Consider the following 14540-nt stretch of genomic DNA (forward strand, 5'->3'; position numbering starts at 1 on the left):
CTGTATCCATGCTATACTATTTCGGATGACCTAACATATCCCTACTGTTCTTTTAAAAGTTTGTAAATACTTGTGTTGCTATTTTTCTGTTTTTTTGTATATTATGTTTATCTTGTATATATTGTTTCCTTCACATCTGTAGTAACTGATGAAGGTCCGGACATAGGACCGAAACGTTTTGTGTACTACATTAAATTGACACGAGCATTAAGTTGAGTGCCAGGTTTCTTCTTTATGTGTCACAAGGTGTGGGAACCTACCTCGGCACCTATCCTAGTAGTGCACACGCCGTTATTCCTAACACTGTATTCCCTTACGTGTTGCACACTAGTCGGTCATGACAACCTTCTCGTATAACGCAGAAGAGACCTCAAACATATTGGCACGGTCCACCTGTAGCAGTGACTTTCTGAAGGTCCCTCCCAGGGAAACACGGGGACGTGACCTGGAACGGGAGCTTCGCCACTTCACCAATATAGAGCTGCACTGCGCCACACTCACAGAGTACCTACGTGTACAAAGGATCCCTAGGGGTCTCCGCGTTCCACTCCGGCCCACTCTCTTTCGTGACTCTCCCGACTACTGTACTAGATACGAGCAGATACTCAACAAGTGCTCTTTTGATATCATTACTCTGACCATAGAGCATCTACAACAGGCTATCACCACCAGCACTGAACGTATCCAGACCATAGAGGCACAACTGTCTGCATCGGGCACTCCTGAGGAACTTAATTCCCTGAAGGAGGTGATCACAAAAAATATAGAGAAACATCGACGTGACGTTGAAGACAGGAAAAGAGTTAAGTTCCAGAGGGACGCAGAGGACTACGGGTCCAATCACATCTATCAATGGCACGACAGCTTCCGCAATCAACGGTACCCAGCACGACCTACGCCCCGATCTTCCCTCGACTTCTCTTCATCCGGCTCAGAGCACGAAAGGATGACTCCATCTACAGGGGCTCCACGTTTTTTAGGACAGCGTCAGCGCCCTCCAAGAAGAAGGCCACGAGGCGCGGCCATGGACACAAATCCAGACCAGGCGAGGATCACTCGGTCACAGGTATCGACCCTTTGGTGATCAATATCTCGAACAGGACTCTGGGGGTGGCGGAATATAGTGTATTACAGAAGGGTTTGTCATTCTGTCCCACTTATCGGTGTCGCACCTTTGATCTAGAGATGGATCTTCAACGTTTCTTCCGATCTATTCGGTTGAAAGCTCATTTTTCTCAGGTTCCAGATAGTACCTTTGTTTCACCTCCCACCGAAACCCCTTCCCTACTCCTCTCATCTCAGAGTTTGGGACTACACAAGAAGAGTCACTTCAGACCCCCGCATGGCTCCCACGCCATAGAAACTTTCATTAGTTTCATTCAAGACTCCTTCAATACACTACGAGAGGATATCAACAGGTGTAAACTCCTTTACCCCCCCAACCTTACCGGTATTGAACGCCAGGCCCTTCGAGGCCTCCAGGAAGACCCTAGTTTAATAATTAAACCAGCCGACAAAGGCGGGGCCCTGGTTATTATGAATAAATCTGACTATCTACACGAAATTTCTCGCCAACTTAGCGATACTACGATTTATCAAAAACTACAAAACAATCCCTCCACTTCCATAAGTCAAAAAATCTCGGACACACTCCGGAAATACACCCAACTTGGGGTGCTTGATATAAAAACATGTGACTTCCTTACCAACCCCCACCCGGTTATTCCAGTGTTTTACACCCTCCCGAAGATACATAAAAACTTAGAGAAACCCCCAGGGAGACCCATAGTGGCCTCCACCAACTCAATTCTCTCCCCCATAGCTATGTATCTGGAGAAAATACTAACCCCGTTGACACAGACCTCTCAGTCTTACATCCTCGACACAGGCTCCTTTCTTAAAACTTTACAGGGCTTAAATAATATTCCCCCTAATGCCACATTGGTCACGTTAGACGTAAAAGATCTATATACGTCAATTCCGCATGTCGATGGCATCAACTCTGTCCACAGGCTACTCTCACACTCCGGTATGCATGAGGAACAGGTCAATCTGTGTGTAGAACTACTCACTATCATTCTAACTTTGAACCATTTCATGTTTCAGGACGATTTTTATCTTCAGATCCGTGGCACCGCGATGGGCTCCAACGTAGCGCCCCCCTATGCAAATTGCTATATGGCAAACTTTGAAGAAAACATCATATACAGCAACACCCTCTTCAAAGATAACGTCTTACTTTGGAAACGCTATATAGATGATATTTTTTGCATCTGGGGAGGCCCGTTGGAGTCCCTAGCCCTTTTCTTTGAATGGCTTAATACAGCATGGCCAGGTATTACATTTACCATGTCACACGATCCGCACAGGATCAACTTCTTGGACACCATGGTTACCCTGGCACCAGACGGATCTTTGTCCACCGATCTCTATGTCAAGAACACCGACCGTAACAGTTTGTTACATTATACCAGTTTTCACCCCACCTCTACCAAACGCTCTATACCTAAGTCCCAGTTTCATCGAGTCTCCAAGATTGTTTCGGATCCCAACAATCGCTCCTGCAGACTAAAAGAGATGGCCACAAAGTTTTCTCAAAGGGGTTATCCAGCCACTGTTCTCCATAAGGCTCATACACCATCTCCCCCCAGACTTAACCGGTCCTCTGGCCGCATCCCATTTGTACACTCATTCCATCCGTTTGCCTACATCCTCCACAAATCAATACGCAGACACTGGCACTTGCTTGCCCGAGCTCACCCCAATATCCCGGAGTTTCATGTACCCTTCCTCCCCTGTTTCAGAAGGGCTCCCAATCTAAAAGTCTCGTTGGTTAAAGCAGATTTTGGCCCCAGTAAATCAGTACTTCGTCAACGGTTTCTCACCAACCCCAGAACAGGCACGTTTCCCTGCCTCCATTGCGCACAGTGCCACAACGTTTTAAAAGGTACATCCTTCAACCACCCTCGTTCTGGGAAAATATTCCAGGTCCCAGACTTCTTCACTTGTGACTCCTCATGGGTAGTATATCTACTTAAATGCCCTTGCGGTTTGCTCTATGTGGGCGAAACCACACAGCCCATACGTAACAGGATATCAAAGCACAAATCCACCATACGGTGCAAGAACCTTCTTCTACCAATCCCTCTACACTATACTAACCAGGGCCACAGCATCTCTCAACTTAGATTCCAGGTGATAGAGCATATACCTCCACCCAGACGTGGCGGCGACAGGGTCGCTTTACTAAAACGCCGCGAGGCATACTGGATACACACTCTTGAAACTCTACACCCCAAGGGACTCAATCGAGACTATGATCTGGCCTCCTTCGTGTAAAATTGTGTCATCATAAATTAAGGTCCCCTCTGGGTTCTTTTTGACTGTTAGAACCTATGATTGACACACAGTAACCCACAGGTTCTGGTCATCTCTTCATTTTACATTTTATATTTTGTTTAGTACGGCTCAGCATCTGCTATATCTTGTTACAAATGACCTGTCATCGGTATCAGAATCATTCCTGACATACCATATACTGTAACATGCTGTCCATATTGGAATATTATGTATACCTAATAATGAGTGTTTATTTATTTTACTTCTTCTCCAGCTTCCAAGTTAACAACTGTTTTGTCTCCATAGAGCCGACTCTACTAGGGATATCACACTGTCTGGCACGCTTTCCTCCACTGGGATCCACTCCACTGGATTACTTCATTCACCACTCATCCACCGTTTGACCGGCATGCTATTAACCACCACCGGACTCATGTATTCTTCTCTCTTCAGCGCTTGTGACTATATGAACTCCTCCCCTTCCAGCCCCCTCCCCGTACGTCACCGCCTACCAGCATTACACTGCTGAAACGCAAACACCAATGTTAGTGACACGCACGGCCATATTACTTCTGCCGACGTCACTTCCGGCTCTGCGCCCGATCTCCCACATCCCACGGCACTGCCTCCTGCTTATAAAATGCGCGGCACACAGCGGTACATCAGACCAGCGGTGGATACCGCGTCTGCACACCGGTGCACGCTTCAACGGCCAGTATTAAGGTATGGTCTCTCTTAGTAGCAGCAACATAGTGCTAACCACATGCTGCCACTTCCGAATGGTATATTCACCTCTCCTCCTGTCACCATGTTTCCTTTCAGCCTTCCATTCATGCCCTTACAGCGCATTTTGACAGGTATGCCTTTTATTTCCCTCCCCCACATATAGTAACACATCCTACGGGATTTATCACCTCTCCGTATTTACGTTATATAGGCGCAGTCCACCGGGTAAATTTTGACACGTGTTGTCATCTGTCACCCTCCATTCTTGCAGTACGGTACGTTACATCCCTCTTACCTCACCTCTTCCACAGAGTCACATGCTCATTTGCCTAGTATGTTCTGGTCACGTCTGCCGGATACCTACTGTATCCATGCTATACTATTTCGGATGACCTAACATATCCCTACTGTTCTTTTAAAAGTTTGTAAATACTTGTGTTGCTATTTTTCTGTTTTTTTGTATATTATGTTTATCTTGTATATATTGTTTCCTTCACATCTGTAGTAACTGATGAAGGTCCGGACATAGGACCGAAACGTTTTGTGTACTACATTAAATTGACACGAGCATTAAGTTGAGTGCCAGGTTTCTTCTTTATGTGTCACAAGGTGTGGGAACCTACCTCGGCACCTATCCTAGTAGTGCACACGCCGTTATTCCTAACACTAAAAAAATACACTATCCTTGACACCTGGGAATTGCTGCCAAAGAACACAAAGTGATTCCAGCAGTAATAGTGAAAACCATGATTAGTAGAATACTATATGATTAGTATATCATTAAAAAACAACAAGAAATACAGGGTGGGAATAGCCCTCCAATGGGGAGATGTGCAAAAATACAAGGCTGGGTCGGCTGAAGGAGACTGTCGCATATTGAAAACGGATTGCAATAAATACAAGATGGTTATACGGCCGTATGTAGTAATGGATGTTATAGAATCTGTCTCAAGGGGATCTGACCTATGCTTTCAGTATAAAGTGCTAGTGCTATTGAAAGAGGGTGGTGCTGTTATGGACAGTAAGGAACACACTGTCACTTTAAGAGGCGGCACCCCCTTGTCTGGCGTGATGGAATGTTCTGCTTCTCCCCTGCAATAGCCGGTGTAATGAACTAGTCTGTGCAGAGTGCAGGTGTGGAGCTGGAGCAGCGTGTGTGAGCTGAGGCTGCTGCAGAGAGGACTTTTTGTGCTGATAGCTGAAAGAGAGAAGAACTGTGTCCTGATATAGCTGCAAGAGAGCCACGAAGATACAGAGAAAGGGAATTACAGTTTCCAGGAGCATCCCTAGGATCCAGAAGCAAGGAGAAGACCACGCTTCACAGAGCCGACAGCCGTGCGCAACACTATATTAGACTGCTGGGGGCCCCCTGGGACTGGAGCTGATTCTCCAACATCACCGTGAGTCTGTTCCTGTTTGGTGCACCTGTTAGGGCCTAGTGTAGGCTTCAATAGTCAATACACGGGAGCTGTGTGGCCTGCTTAGTAAAGGCCAAGGAGGTTATATGTAGAATAGCATCATCACTTGTTTATTGTTTACATGTGCTTGTTAGACATATTTTGAGTCTGTAATAGTTGGAGCACCGTGCTATTTTACAGAAAAGATAAAGTTTATAATTCTTGTAAATTGTCTTTTGCCATTGTATACCCCTATTTGCATTTTCCTCATCCACTTCGTTCCTTGCCTTCCAATAAATCTACCCTTTGTTTTTTGCACCTCATCTTGTGTACAGTAGTCTTCCTGCACCGTGGTGGTCCCCCGGCCATCGCTTCAAGTGGTGCTGCGAGCAGGGTACTGTCACCAAGATGGAGGCAGCAGATAGCAATGGCGGGAATGCTAATGTTAATGGAGATGCTGTGGGCATTGGTGGAACCCCTGCAAGGACACTCCCTATGGGCACCATATTTAGTGTGCTACCAAAGTTTGAGGGCAAGAATATGCCACTGCCCGACTGGGTGTCCCGGCTGCAAAGCACCCTGAAGATTTATAACATCAGCCCAGACCTTGAAGTGGACATTGCGTTAAATGCCCTAGAGGGAGAAGCCCGTAGAAACGTCTGCCTACAACCAGAACTCAACCGCAGTACCCTGAAGGAGCTAGTGAAGTTCCTGGAAGAGATCTACGGCGAGACTGCTAGCGCCGGACACCTTCGCGCCAAATTTTTCTCTAGGCTGCAGCGGGAAGAAGGAATTTCTCAGTATGCAACAGCACTGCAAGAAGTGTTAGCAGAGGTGCAGAGAAAGGAGGCGGATGGATTTGGCGGCATGGGCTCTAAAGACCGGATACTCCGGGAGCAATTCATTCTGGGACTGCACAGCACATCCTTGAGGAAAGCACTGTCAGAACGGGTCCGGGCAGATCCGGCTCTTACGTTTCGTCAAATCCTGGTGGAAACAGTGGCCCGAAGTAAAGAAGAGAGCTATGCGTCTGGGGTGATGCGTGTCCAGGGCGCCAATGCCAGAGGGGACCCAAACCATCAGGAGGTGCTGGTCCAGGTGGTGTAAGACTTGCAGCAGTCCCTTGTCAATGTGCAAGAGAAACTGACCCAGATGCAGCGAAGAGTGGGGGAACTACAACAGTCTGACCCACCGTACTTATGCAACCATTCTTCAGCCCGACCGATAAGGGATCAGTGGGAGCAAGCCTCCTTCCGTCAGGCATCGGAGGCATGAGGACAGGCTCAAGGTACCCCCTGGCGAGGAGGAGGCATCCAATGTTGGGAATGTGGAGGACGGGGGCACCTTGCCAGAGACTGTCAGAACTATACTCAAGGCCAGCGGAAGCCGCCGTTAAACTACCAACCCCCGCAGTAGTGCGGCACTCTGCGGGGGAGGCGAGAAGAGAGGCCGCTCCATATCATAACGAACACTTGATTGCTGGGAGCCCCATCCTACGTGCTGAATTTGAAGGAGTTCTAGTGGATTGCCTGATAGATACAGGGTCACAAGTGACAACGATGCCAGAAGCGTATTTCAAGCAGCATTTCCAGGACCTGGCCAAGCCAGAAAAAGAGACATTGATCCGGTTGTTTGCTGCCAACCAACAACCGATCCCGGTCACAGGGGTCGTGTGGATGAATATTCGAATCTGTGGGCAAGAAGTTGGGAGAAAAGGGATCCTGCTAGTCCCTGAGCCTATCAAGGAAGATGTGCCTGTAGTACTGGGAATGAACATCCTACGTGAACTCGATCAGATTATGTTTACCAAACAGGGACCTGGATATTGGAAGAAGGCTACTACACATAAGCCTACTCAAGAAGCCCTTCAGCGACTGATCCGCATCTGTGGGACGCAGAAGAGTGTGCCATCTTCTCAGACGGTAGGGGTCATCAGGGCTCCTGGTAAAGAACCTGTAATCCTACCTCCCAAGCGAGAAACTATGGTATACCTTCCAGTGGGGACTCACCGCAACCTTGATAGGTTGGAAGTGGTTGTTCAGCCTGTGGTAGGCGGAGGAGTGGAACAAGAAGTCATGATAGCTCGTACGATAGCTGTGGTCCAGCGAGTACATGTCCCCATAAGAGCTTTGAATGTGGGCCCCGGGGAGGCCACCTTGCCACGAGGGACAGATCTGCCCCTGGTGTACCTACATAAGGGTGAAGTGGTGAGTCAGAAGGAGATGTCTTTATCACCGAAAGAAGGCGCGGGGTGGACCCTAGCAGTTGCTGCAGGGGACGAAGAGACGCCATCCCCGGAGTGGAGTGGACGGGTCATCCTTGATCAAATGGAAGTGGATGTGAAGGCTCTGGGCCCTGAGTGTGTGCAAGCAATAGAAACTATGCTGTGGGAAAATCAGGTCGCATTCGCCCGTCACGCCGAAGATTTCGGCTGTATTGAAGCCATCACACATGAGATACCGACTGGGGAAGCTCGTCCAATTCGAGAACGATACCGGCAGATCCTGCCCAAGATGTATCAAGAGGTGAAAACATTACTGAGGCAGATGCTGGATTCAGGAGTGGTACAGAGTAGTCAGAGCCCTTGGGCAGCCCCGGTGGTGCTCGTCAAGAAAAAGGATGGGACCATCCGGTTCTGTGTGGATTACAGAAAACTCAATGCCTGCACTGTTCGAGACTCGTATCCGTTGCCCCACATCGAGGAATCCTTGACAGCGTTGGGGAAAGCCAAGTACTTCTCCACCGTGGACCTAGCAAGCAGATACTAGCAAGTAGCCGTGGCAGAGAAAGACAAAGAAAACCGCCTTCATCCTCCCTATGGGGCTGTTAGAGTTTAACCGGATGCCCTTCGGGCTCTCCAATGCTCCAGGCACATTTCAACGGCTGATGGAAAAGTGTTTGGGAGACTTAAATTTTGAGGCTACCCTGATCTATCTGGATGACATCATTGTGTTTTCGGCCTCATTCGAAGAACACCTTGCCCGGCTTGGACAGGTACTCGGAAAACTGCGGTCTCATAACCTGAAGGTGAAGCCAAAGAAGTGTCACCTCTTCAAGAGAGAGATCGAGTACCTGGGTCACATAGTGTCACAAGATGGAGTACTACCCTCGCCAGAAAAAGTGGCTGCTATCCAGAAGTGGCCAGTCCCTCGAACAGTGAGAGAACTCCAGGCCTTCCTGGGACTCGCTGGGTACTACCGCCGGTTTGTTAAAGACTTCGCAAAGGTGGTGGGTCCTCTCAATGAGTTGCTGAGGGGGACCGCTGGAGTGCCGAAGACCCAGCACATCCCCTGGGCACAGGGACAAGACGAGGCTTTCCAGGCTATAAAGAATGCCCTTACCTCAGCCCCGATTTTGGCCTACGCAGACTTCGATCAACCGTTCCTGTTGTACACAGATGGTAGCCTTCATGGACTCGGTGCAGTACTTTCTCAGATACAGGATGGTCATCGGGTATGCCGGCAGGTCCCTGCGAGACAGCGAAAGAAACCCTTACAATTACAGCTCCTTCCGGTTAGAGCTCCTGGCCCTGGTGTGGGCCATGACAGAAAAGTTTGCGGGCTTCCTGACAGGTACCAAGATTCAAGTTCGAACAGACAATAATCCCCTGGCCCACCTTGAGAATGCTAAATTGGGGGCCTTAGAACAACGGTGGGTGGCTCGCCTAGCCAAGTTCGACTTTACCATCCGTTATCGCTCTGCTACCGAAAACGCAAATGCTGATGGGCTGTCAAGAGTGACTGTGGAGACTCCAGTGGGGGATCTTGATGAGCAACTCAAAGAGGAGGAAACCCCAGACTTTCGTGAGTTTAAGCCCCCAATGGTTGCGGCCCAGTCAAGAAGGGAGGCCTGCGCATTACCCTGGTCCCTGGGGAGAACCAATGAGGAATGGGGACACATTCAGGATGAAGACGAAGGCCTGAGACAGATGAAATGGTGGGTACCTCAGAAGCAGAAGCCTGGTAAACAAGAGAGAGATGATCTGGACTCTGAAATGAGGAGTGTGTTACACCAGTGGGATAGACTGGAAGTGCGAGAGTCAGTGCTATATCATAAGAGGCAATAGCCAAAAGATATGGAAGTAAGGTGGCAAGTGGTCATCCCAGGAAGAATGGCTCAAGAAGTAGCTAAAGAAGCCCACGAATTTGGAGCGCACTTCGGCCCCACAAAGACCTACCAATGGTTACAGCGGTATGTGTATTGCCCCGGTTGGAGCTTGTGGTGGAAGAGGTTTGCCGGCAATGTCGAGTATGTGACCTCATTAAGAGTACTGAATAGAGGGCACCGATCCAGACCATACAAACTAAGGAACCGCTAGAAGTCTTGATGATCGACTATCTCCTCGTGGGACACTCGGCCCGAGGGTTGCAATACTGTTTGGTGATGACCGATCATTTCTCTAAGTTCGCAGTAGTCACTCCGACTAGAGATCAGACTGCGGAATCGGTGGCGCGAGCCATCTGTCAAGACTTCATCTGGGTGTATGGGTGCCCAAAGCGCATCCACTCCGACCAAGGCGCATGTTTCCAAGGCAAGGTGATGGAAGAATTGTATCGCATGTATGGCATCGAGCGGTCCCGGACCACCCCTTACCACCCTCAAGGCAACGGAGCTTGTGAACGCTTCAACAGAACCTTACTTCAAATGCTGAGAACGTTGGAGGAGGATAAGAAGGCGTGTTGGCCAGACTATCTGCTGGAATTGGTCTGGACCTACAACAATCGGGTCCACTCCACCACGGGTTATACCCCCTATCTACTGTTGTTTGGAAGAGCTGGACGAGAGATCATTGAGCTGAATTTGGAACAGCCAGAGGAGCTGATGGAGCGAACTGTCACCTCATGAGTGAAAGAGCATCGGCAACGATTGCAAACGATACGGCGGTTGGCGGGTCAGCAGCTGCAAGAAAAAGAACATACAGGCCGCAAACCGACTCAAGAGTTACCGCTCCAACCTGGAGACCGAGTATTAGTCAGAGAGAAATGCCCCAAGGGAAAACTAAGTGAGAGATGGGAAGTACAGCCGTACAAGGTTATCGAGCGCGTGTATGCTAACGGCCCTGTCTACAAGGTACAGATTGAGACTGGGGCATCCGCCCCTAGAGTACTTCACAGAAATATGCTACGGCCTTGCAGGTCTGAGGTCTGTTCTACACCATTGTCGCCTGAAGGCGCCACTCCACTTCCTGAATCTGTCATGTCTGATGGTGAAATCGATGATGAGTGGTGGACCATCCCTGACACAGTAGGGGGTCCTCAGCCGCACAGAGACGGTAATCCCATGGATGTACCAGTACCGCCAGGCGAGGACGAGACCAGACAAGAGCTCACAATGTCTCCTGCAACAAGTGTTCCTCTGGAAGATAGTCAAGCCTTGCCTGACTGCCAAGAGCTTCGGAGATCCCAGAGGTCTAATGCAGGGGTTCCACCAGTCCGATATGTAGAACAGTGTGCTCTGTCTGTTTTTACACCTTTGTTGCCTCCTCTATAGGTGCTGTTTCCACATTGCACGTTCTTCCATTACACTTTGACCCTGATGCTGTGATGGCCGAGGACGACCATCATTAAGAAGGGAGGCATGTAAGAGGGTGGTGCTGTTATGGACAGTAAGGAACACACTATCACTTTAAGAGGCTGCACCCCCTTGTCTGGCGTGATGGAATGTTCTGCTTCTCTCCTGCAATAGTCGGTGTAATGAACTAGTTGGTGCAGAGTGCAGGTGTGGAGCTGGAGCAGCGTGTGTGAGCTGAGGCTGCTGCAGAGAGGACTTTTTGTGCTAATAGCTGAAAGAGAGAAGAACTGTGTCCTGATATAGCTGCAAGAGAGCCACGAAGATACAGAGGAAGGGAATTACAGTTTCCAGGAGCATCCCTAGGATCCAGAAGCAAGGAGAAGACCACGCTTCACAGAGCTGACAGAAAGCCATGCGCACCACCATATTAGACTGCTGGGGGCCCCCTGGGACTGGAGCTGATTCTCCAACATCACCGTGAGTCTGTTCCTGTTTGGTGCACCTGTTAAGGCCTAGTGTAGGCTTCAATAGTCAGTACATGGGAGCCGTGTGGCCTGCTTAGTAAAGGCCAGGGAGGTTATATGTAGAGTAGCATCATCACTTGTTTATTGTTTACATGTGCTTGTTAGACATATTTTGAGTCTGTAATAGTTGGTGCTATTGTGCTATTTTACGGAAAAGATAACGTTTATAATTCTTGTAAATTGTCTTTTGCCATTGTATACCCCTGTTTGCATCTTCCTCATCCCCTTCATTCCTTGCCTTCCAATAAATCTACCCTTTGTTGTGTGCACCTCATCTTGTGTACAGTAGTCTTCCTGCACTGTGGTGGTCCCCCTGCCATCGCTTCACTATGATAAATGAATCAGAATGTAGTGCCCAGTACGTTGTAGTGCCCAGTACCTTGTAGTGCCCAGTACGTTGTAGTGCCCAGTACCTTGTAGTGCCCAGTACTTTGTAGTGCCCAGTACCTTGTAGTGCCCAGTACCCTGTAGTGCCCAGTACCTTGTAGTTCCCAGTAACTTGAAGTGGCCAGTATCTTGTAGTGCCCAGTACGTTGTAGTGCCCAGTATCTTTTAGTGCCCAGTACATTGTAGTGCTCAGTACGTTGTAGTGCCCAGTACGTTGTAGTGCCCAGTACCTTGTAGTGCCCAGTACGTTGTAGTGCCCAGTACGTTGTAGTGCCCAGTACCTTGTAGTGCCCAGTACGTTGTAGTGCCCAGTACGTTGTAGTGCCCAGTACCTTATAGTGCCCAGTACCTTGTAGTGCCCCATACATTGTAGTGCCCAGTACATTGTAGTGCCCAGTACATTGTAGTGCCCAGTACGTTGTAGTGCCCAGTACGTTGTAGTGCCCCGTACGTTGTAGTGCCCAGTGCATTGTAGTGCCCAGTACTTTGTAGTGCCCCATACGTTGTAGTGCCCAGTACCTTGTAGTGCCCAGTACCTTGTAGTGCCCAGTACATTGTAGTGCCCAGTACCTTGTAGTGTCCAGTACATTGTAGTGCCCAGTACCTTGTAGTGCCCAGTACCTTGTAGTGCCCAGTACGTTGTAGTGCCCAGTACCTTGTAGTGCCCAGTACATTGTAGAGCCTAGTGCGTGTTAGTGCCCAATATGTTGTAGTGCCCAGTACGTTGTAGTGCCCCGTACGTTGTAGTGCCCAGTACGTTGTAGTGCCCCGTACGTTGTAGTGCCCAGTACATTGTAGTGCCCAGTACCTTGTAGTGCCCAGTACGTTGTAGTGCCCAGTGCATTGTAGTGCCCCGTACGTTGTAGTGCCCAGTACGTTGTAGTGCCCAGTGTACTGTAGTGCCCAGCACGTTGCAGTGCCCAGTACCTTGTAGTGCCCCGTACGATGTAGTGCCCAGTACATTGTAGTGCCCAGTACCTTGTAGTGCCCAGTACCTTGTTGTGCCCAGTGCATTGTAGTGCCCAGTGCATTGTAGTGCCCAGTACCTTGTAGTGCCCAGTGCATTCTAGTGCCCAGTACCTTGTAGTGCCCAGTACCTTGTAGTGCCCAGTACGTTGTAGTGCCCAGTACCTTGTAGTGCCCAGTACATTGTAGAGCCCAGTGCGTGTTAGTGCCCAATATGTTGTAGTGCCCAGTACGTTGTAGTGCCCCGTACGTTGTAGTGCCCAGTACGTTCTAGTGCCCCGTACGTTGTAGTGCCCAGTACATTGTAGTGCCCAGTACATTGTAGTGCCCAGTACGTTGTAGTGCCCAGTACCTTGTAGTGCCCAGTACTTTGTAGTGCCCAGTACGTTGTAGTGCCCAGTACCTTGTAGTTCCCTGTACTTTGTAGTGCCCAGTACATTGTAGTGCCCAGTGCATTGTAGTGCCCAGTACCTTGTAGTACCCAGTGCATTGTAGTGCCCAGTACGTTGTAGTGCCCAGTGCATTGTAGTGCCCAGTGCATTGTAGTGCCCCATAAGTTGTGGTGCCCAATACCTTGTAGTGCCCAAATGTTGTAGTGCCCAATACCTTGTAGTGCCCAGTACGTTGTAGTGCCCAGTACATTGTAGTGCCCTGTACTTTGTAGTGCCCAGTACATTGTAGTGCCCTGTACTTTGTAGTGTCCAGTACATTGTAGTGCCCCGTACATTGTAGTGCCCAGTACGTTGTAGTGCCCAGTACCTTGTAGTGCCCCATATGTTGTAGTGCCCAGTACATTGTAGTGCCCAGTACCTTGTAGTACCCGTACGTTGTAGTGCCCCGTACGTTGTAGTGCCCAGTACCTTGTAGAGCCCAGTACATTGTAGTGCCCAGTACATTGTAGTGCCCAGTACATTGTAGTGCCCAGTGCGTTGTAGTGCCCAGTGCATTGTAGTGCCCAGTGCATTGTAGTGCCCAGTGCATTGTAGTGCCCAGTGCGTTGTAGTGCCCGGTACGTTGTAGTGCCCGGTACGTTGTAGTGCCCAGTACCTTGTAGTGCCCATTACGTTGTAGTACCCAGTACGTTGTAGTGCCCAGTACCTTGTAGTGCCCAGTACGTTGTAGTGCCCAGTACCTTGTAGTGCCCAGTACGTTGTAGTGCCCTGTACTTTGTAGTGCCCAGTACATTGTAGAGCCCAGTACATTGTAGTGCCCCGTACGTTGTAGTGCCCGGTACGTTGTAGTGCCCAGTGCATTGTAGTGCCCCGTACGTTGTAGTGCCCGGTACGTTGTAGTGCCCAGTGCATTGTAGTGCCCCGTACGTTGTAGTGCCCAGTACGTTGTAGTGCCCAGTGTACTGTAGTGCCCAGCACGTTGCAGTGCCCAGTACCTTGTAGTGCCCCGTACGATGTAGTGCCCAGTACATTGTAGTGCCCAGTACCTTGTAGTGCCCAGTACCTTGTTGTGCCCAGTGCATTGTAGTGCCCAGTGCATTGTAGTGCCCAGTACCTTGTTGTGCCCAGTGCATTGTAGTGCCCAGTGCATTGTAGTGCCCAGTACCTTGTAGTGCCCAGTGCATTCTAGTGCCCAGTACGTTGTAATGCCCAATAACTTGTAGTGCCCAGTACGTTGTAGTGCCCAGTGCATTGTAGTGCCCAATACATTGTAGTGCCCAGTACGTTGTAGTGACCAG

The sequence above is a fragment of the Ranitomeya variabilis genome, chromosome 2 (genome assembly GCF_051348905.1).
Source record: "Ranitomeya variabilis isolate aRanVar5 chromosome 2, aRanVar5.hap1, whole genome shotgun sequence".
NCBI lineage: Eukaryota > Metazoa > Chordata > Amphibia > Anura > Dendrobatidae > Ranitomeya > Ranitomeya variabilis.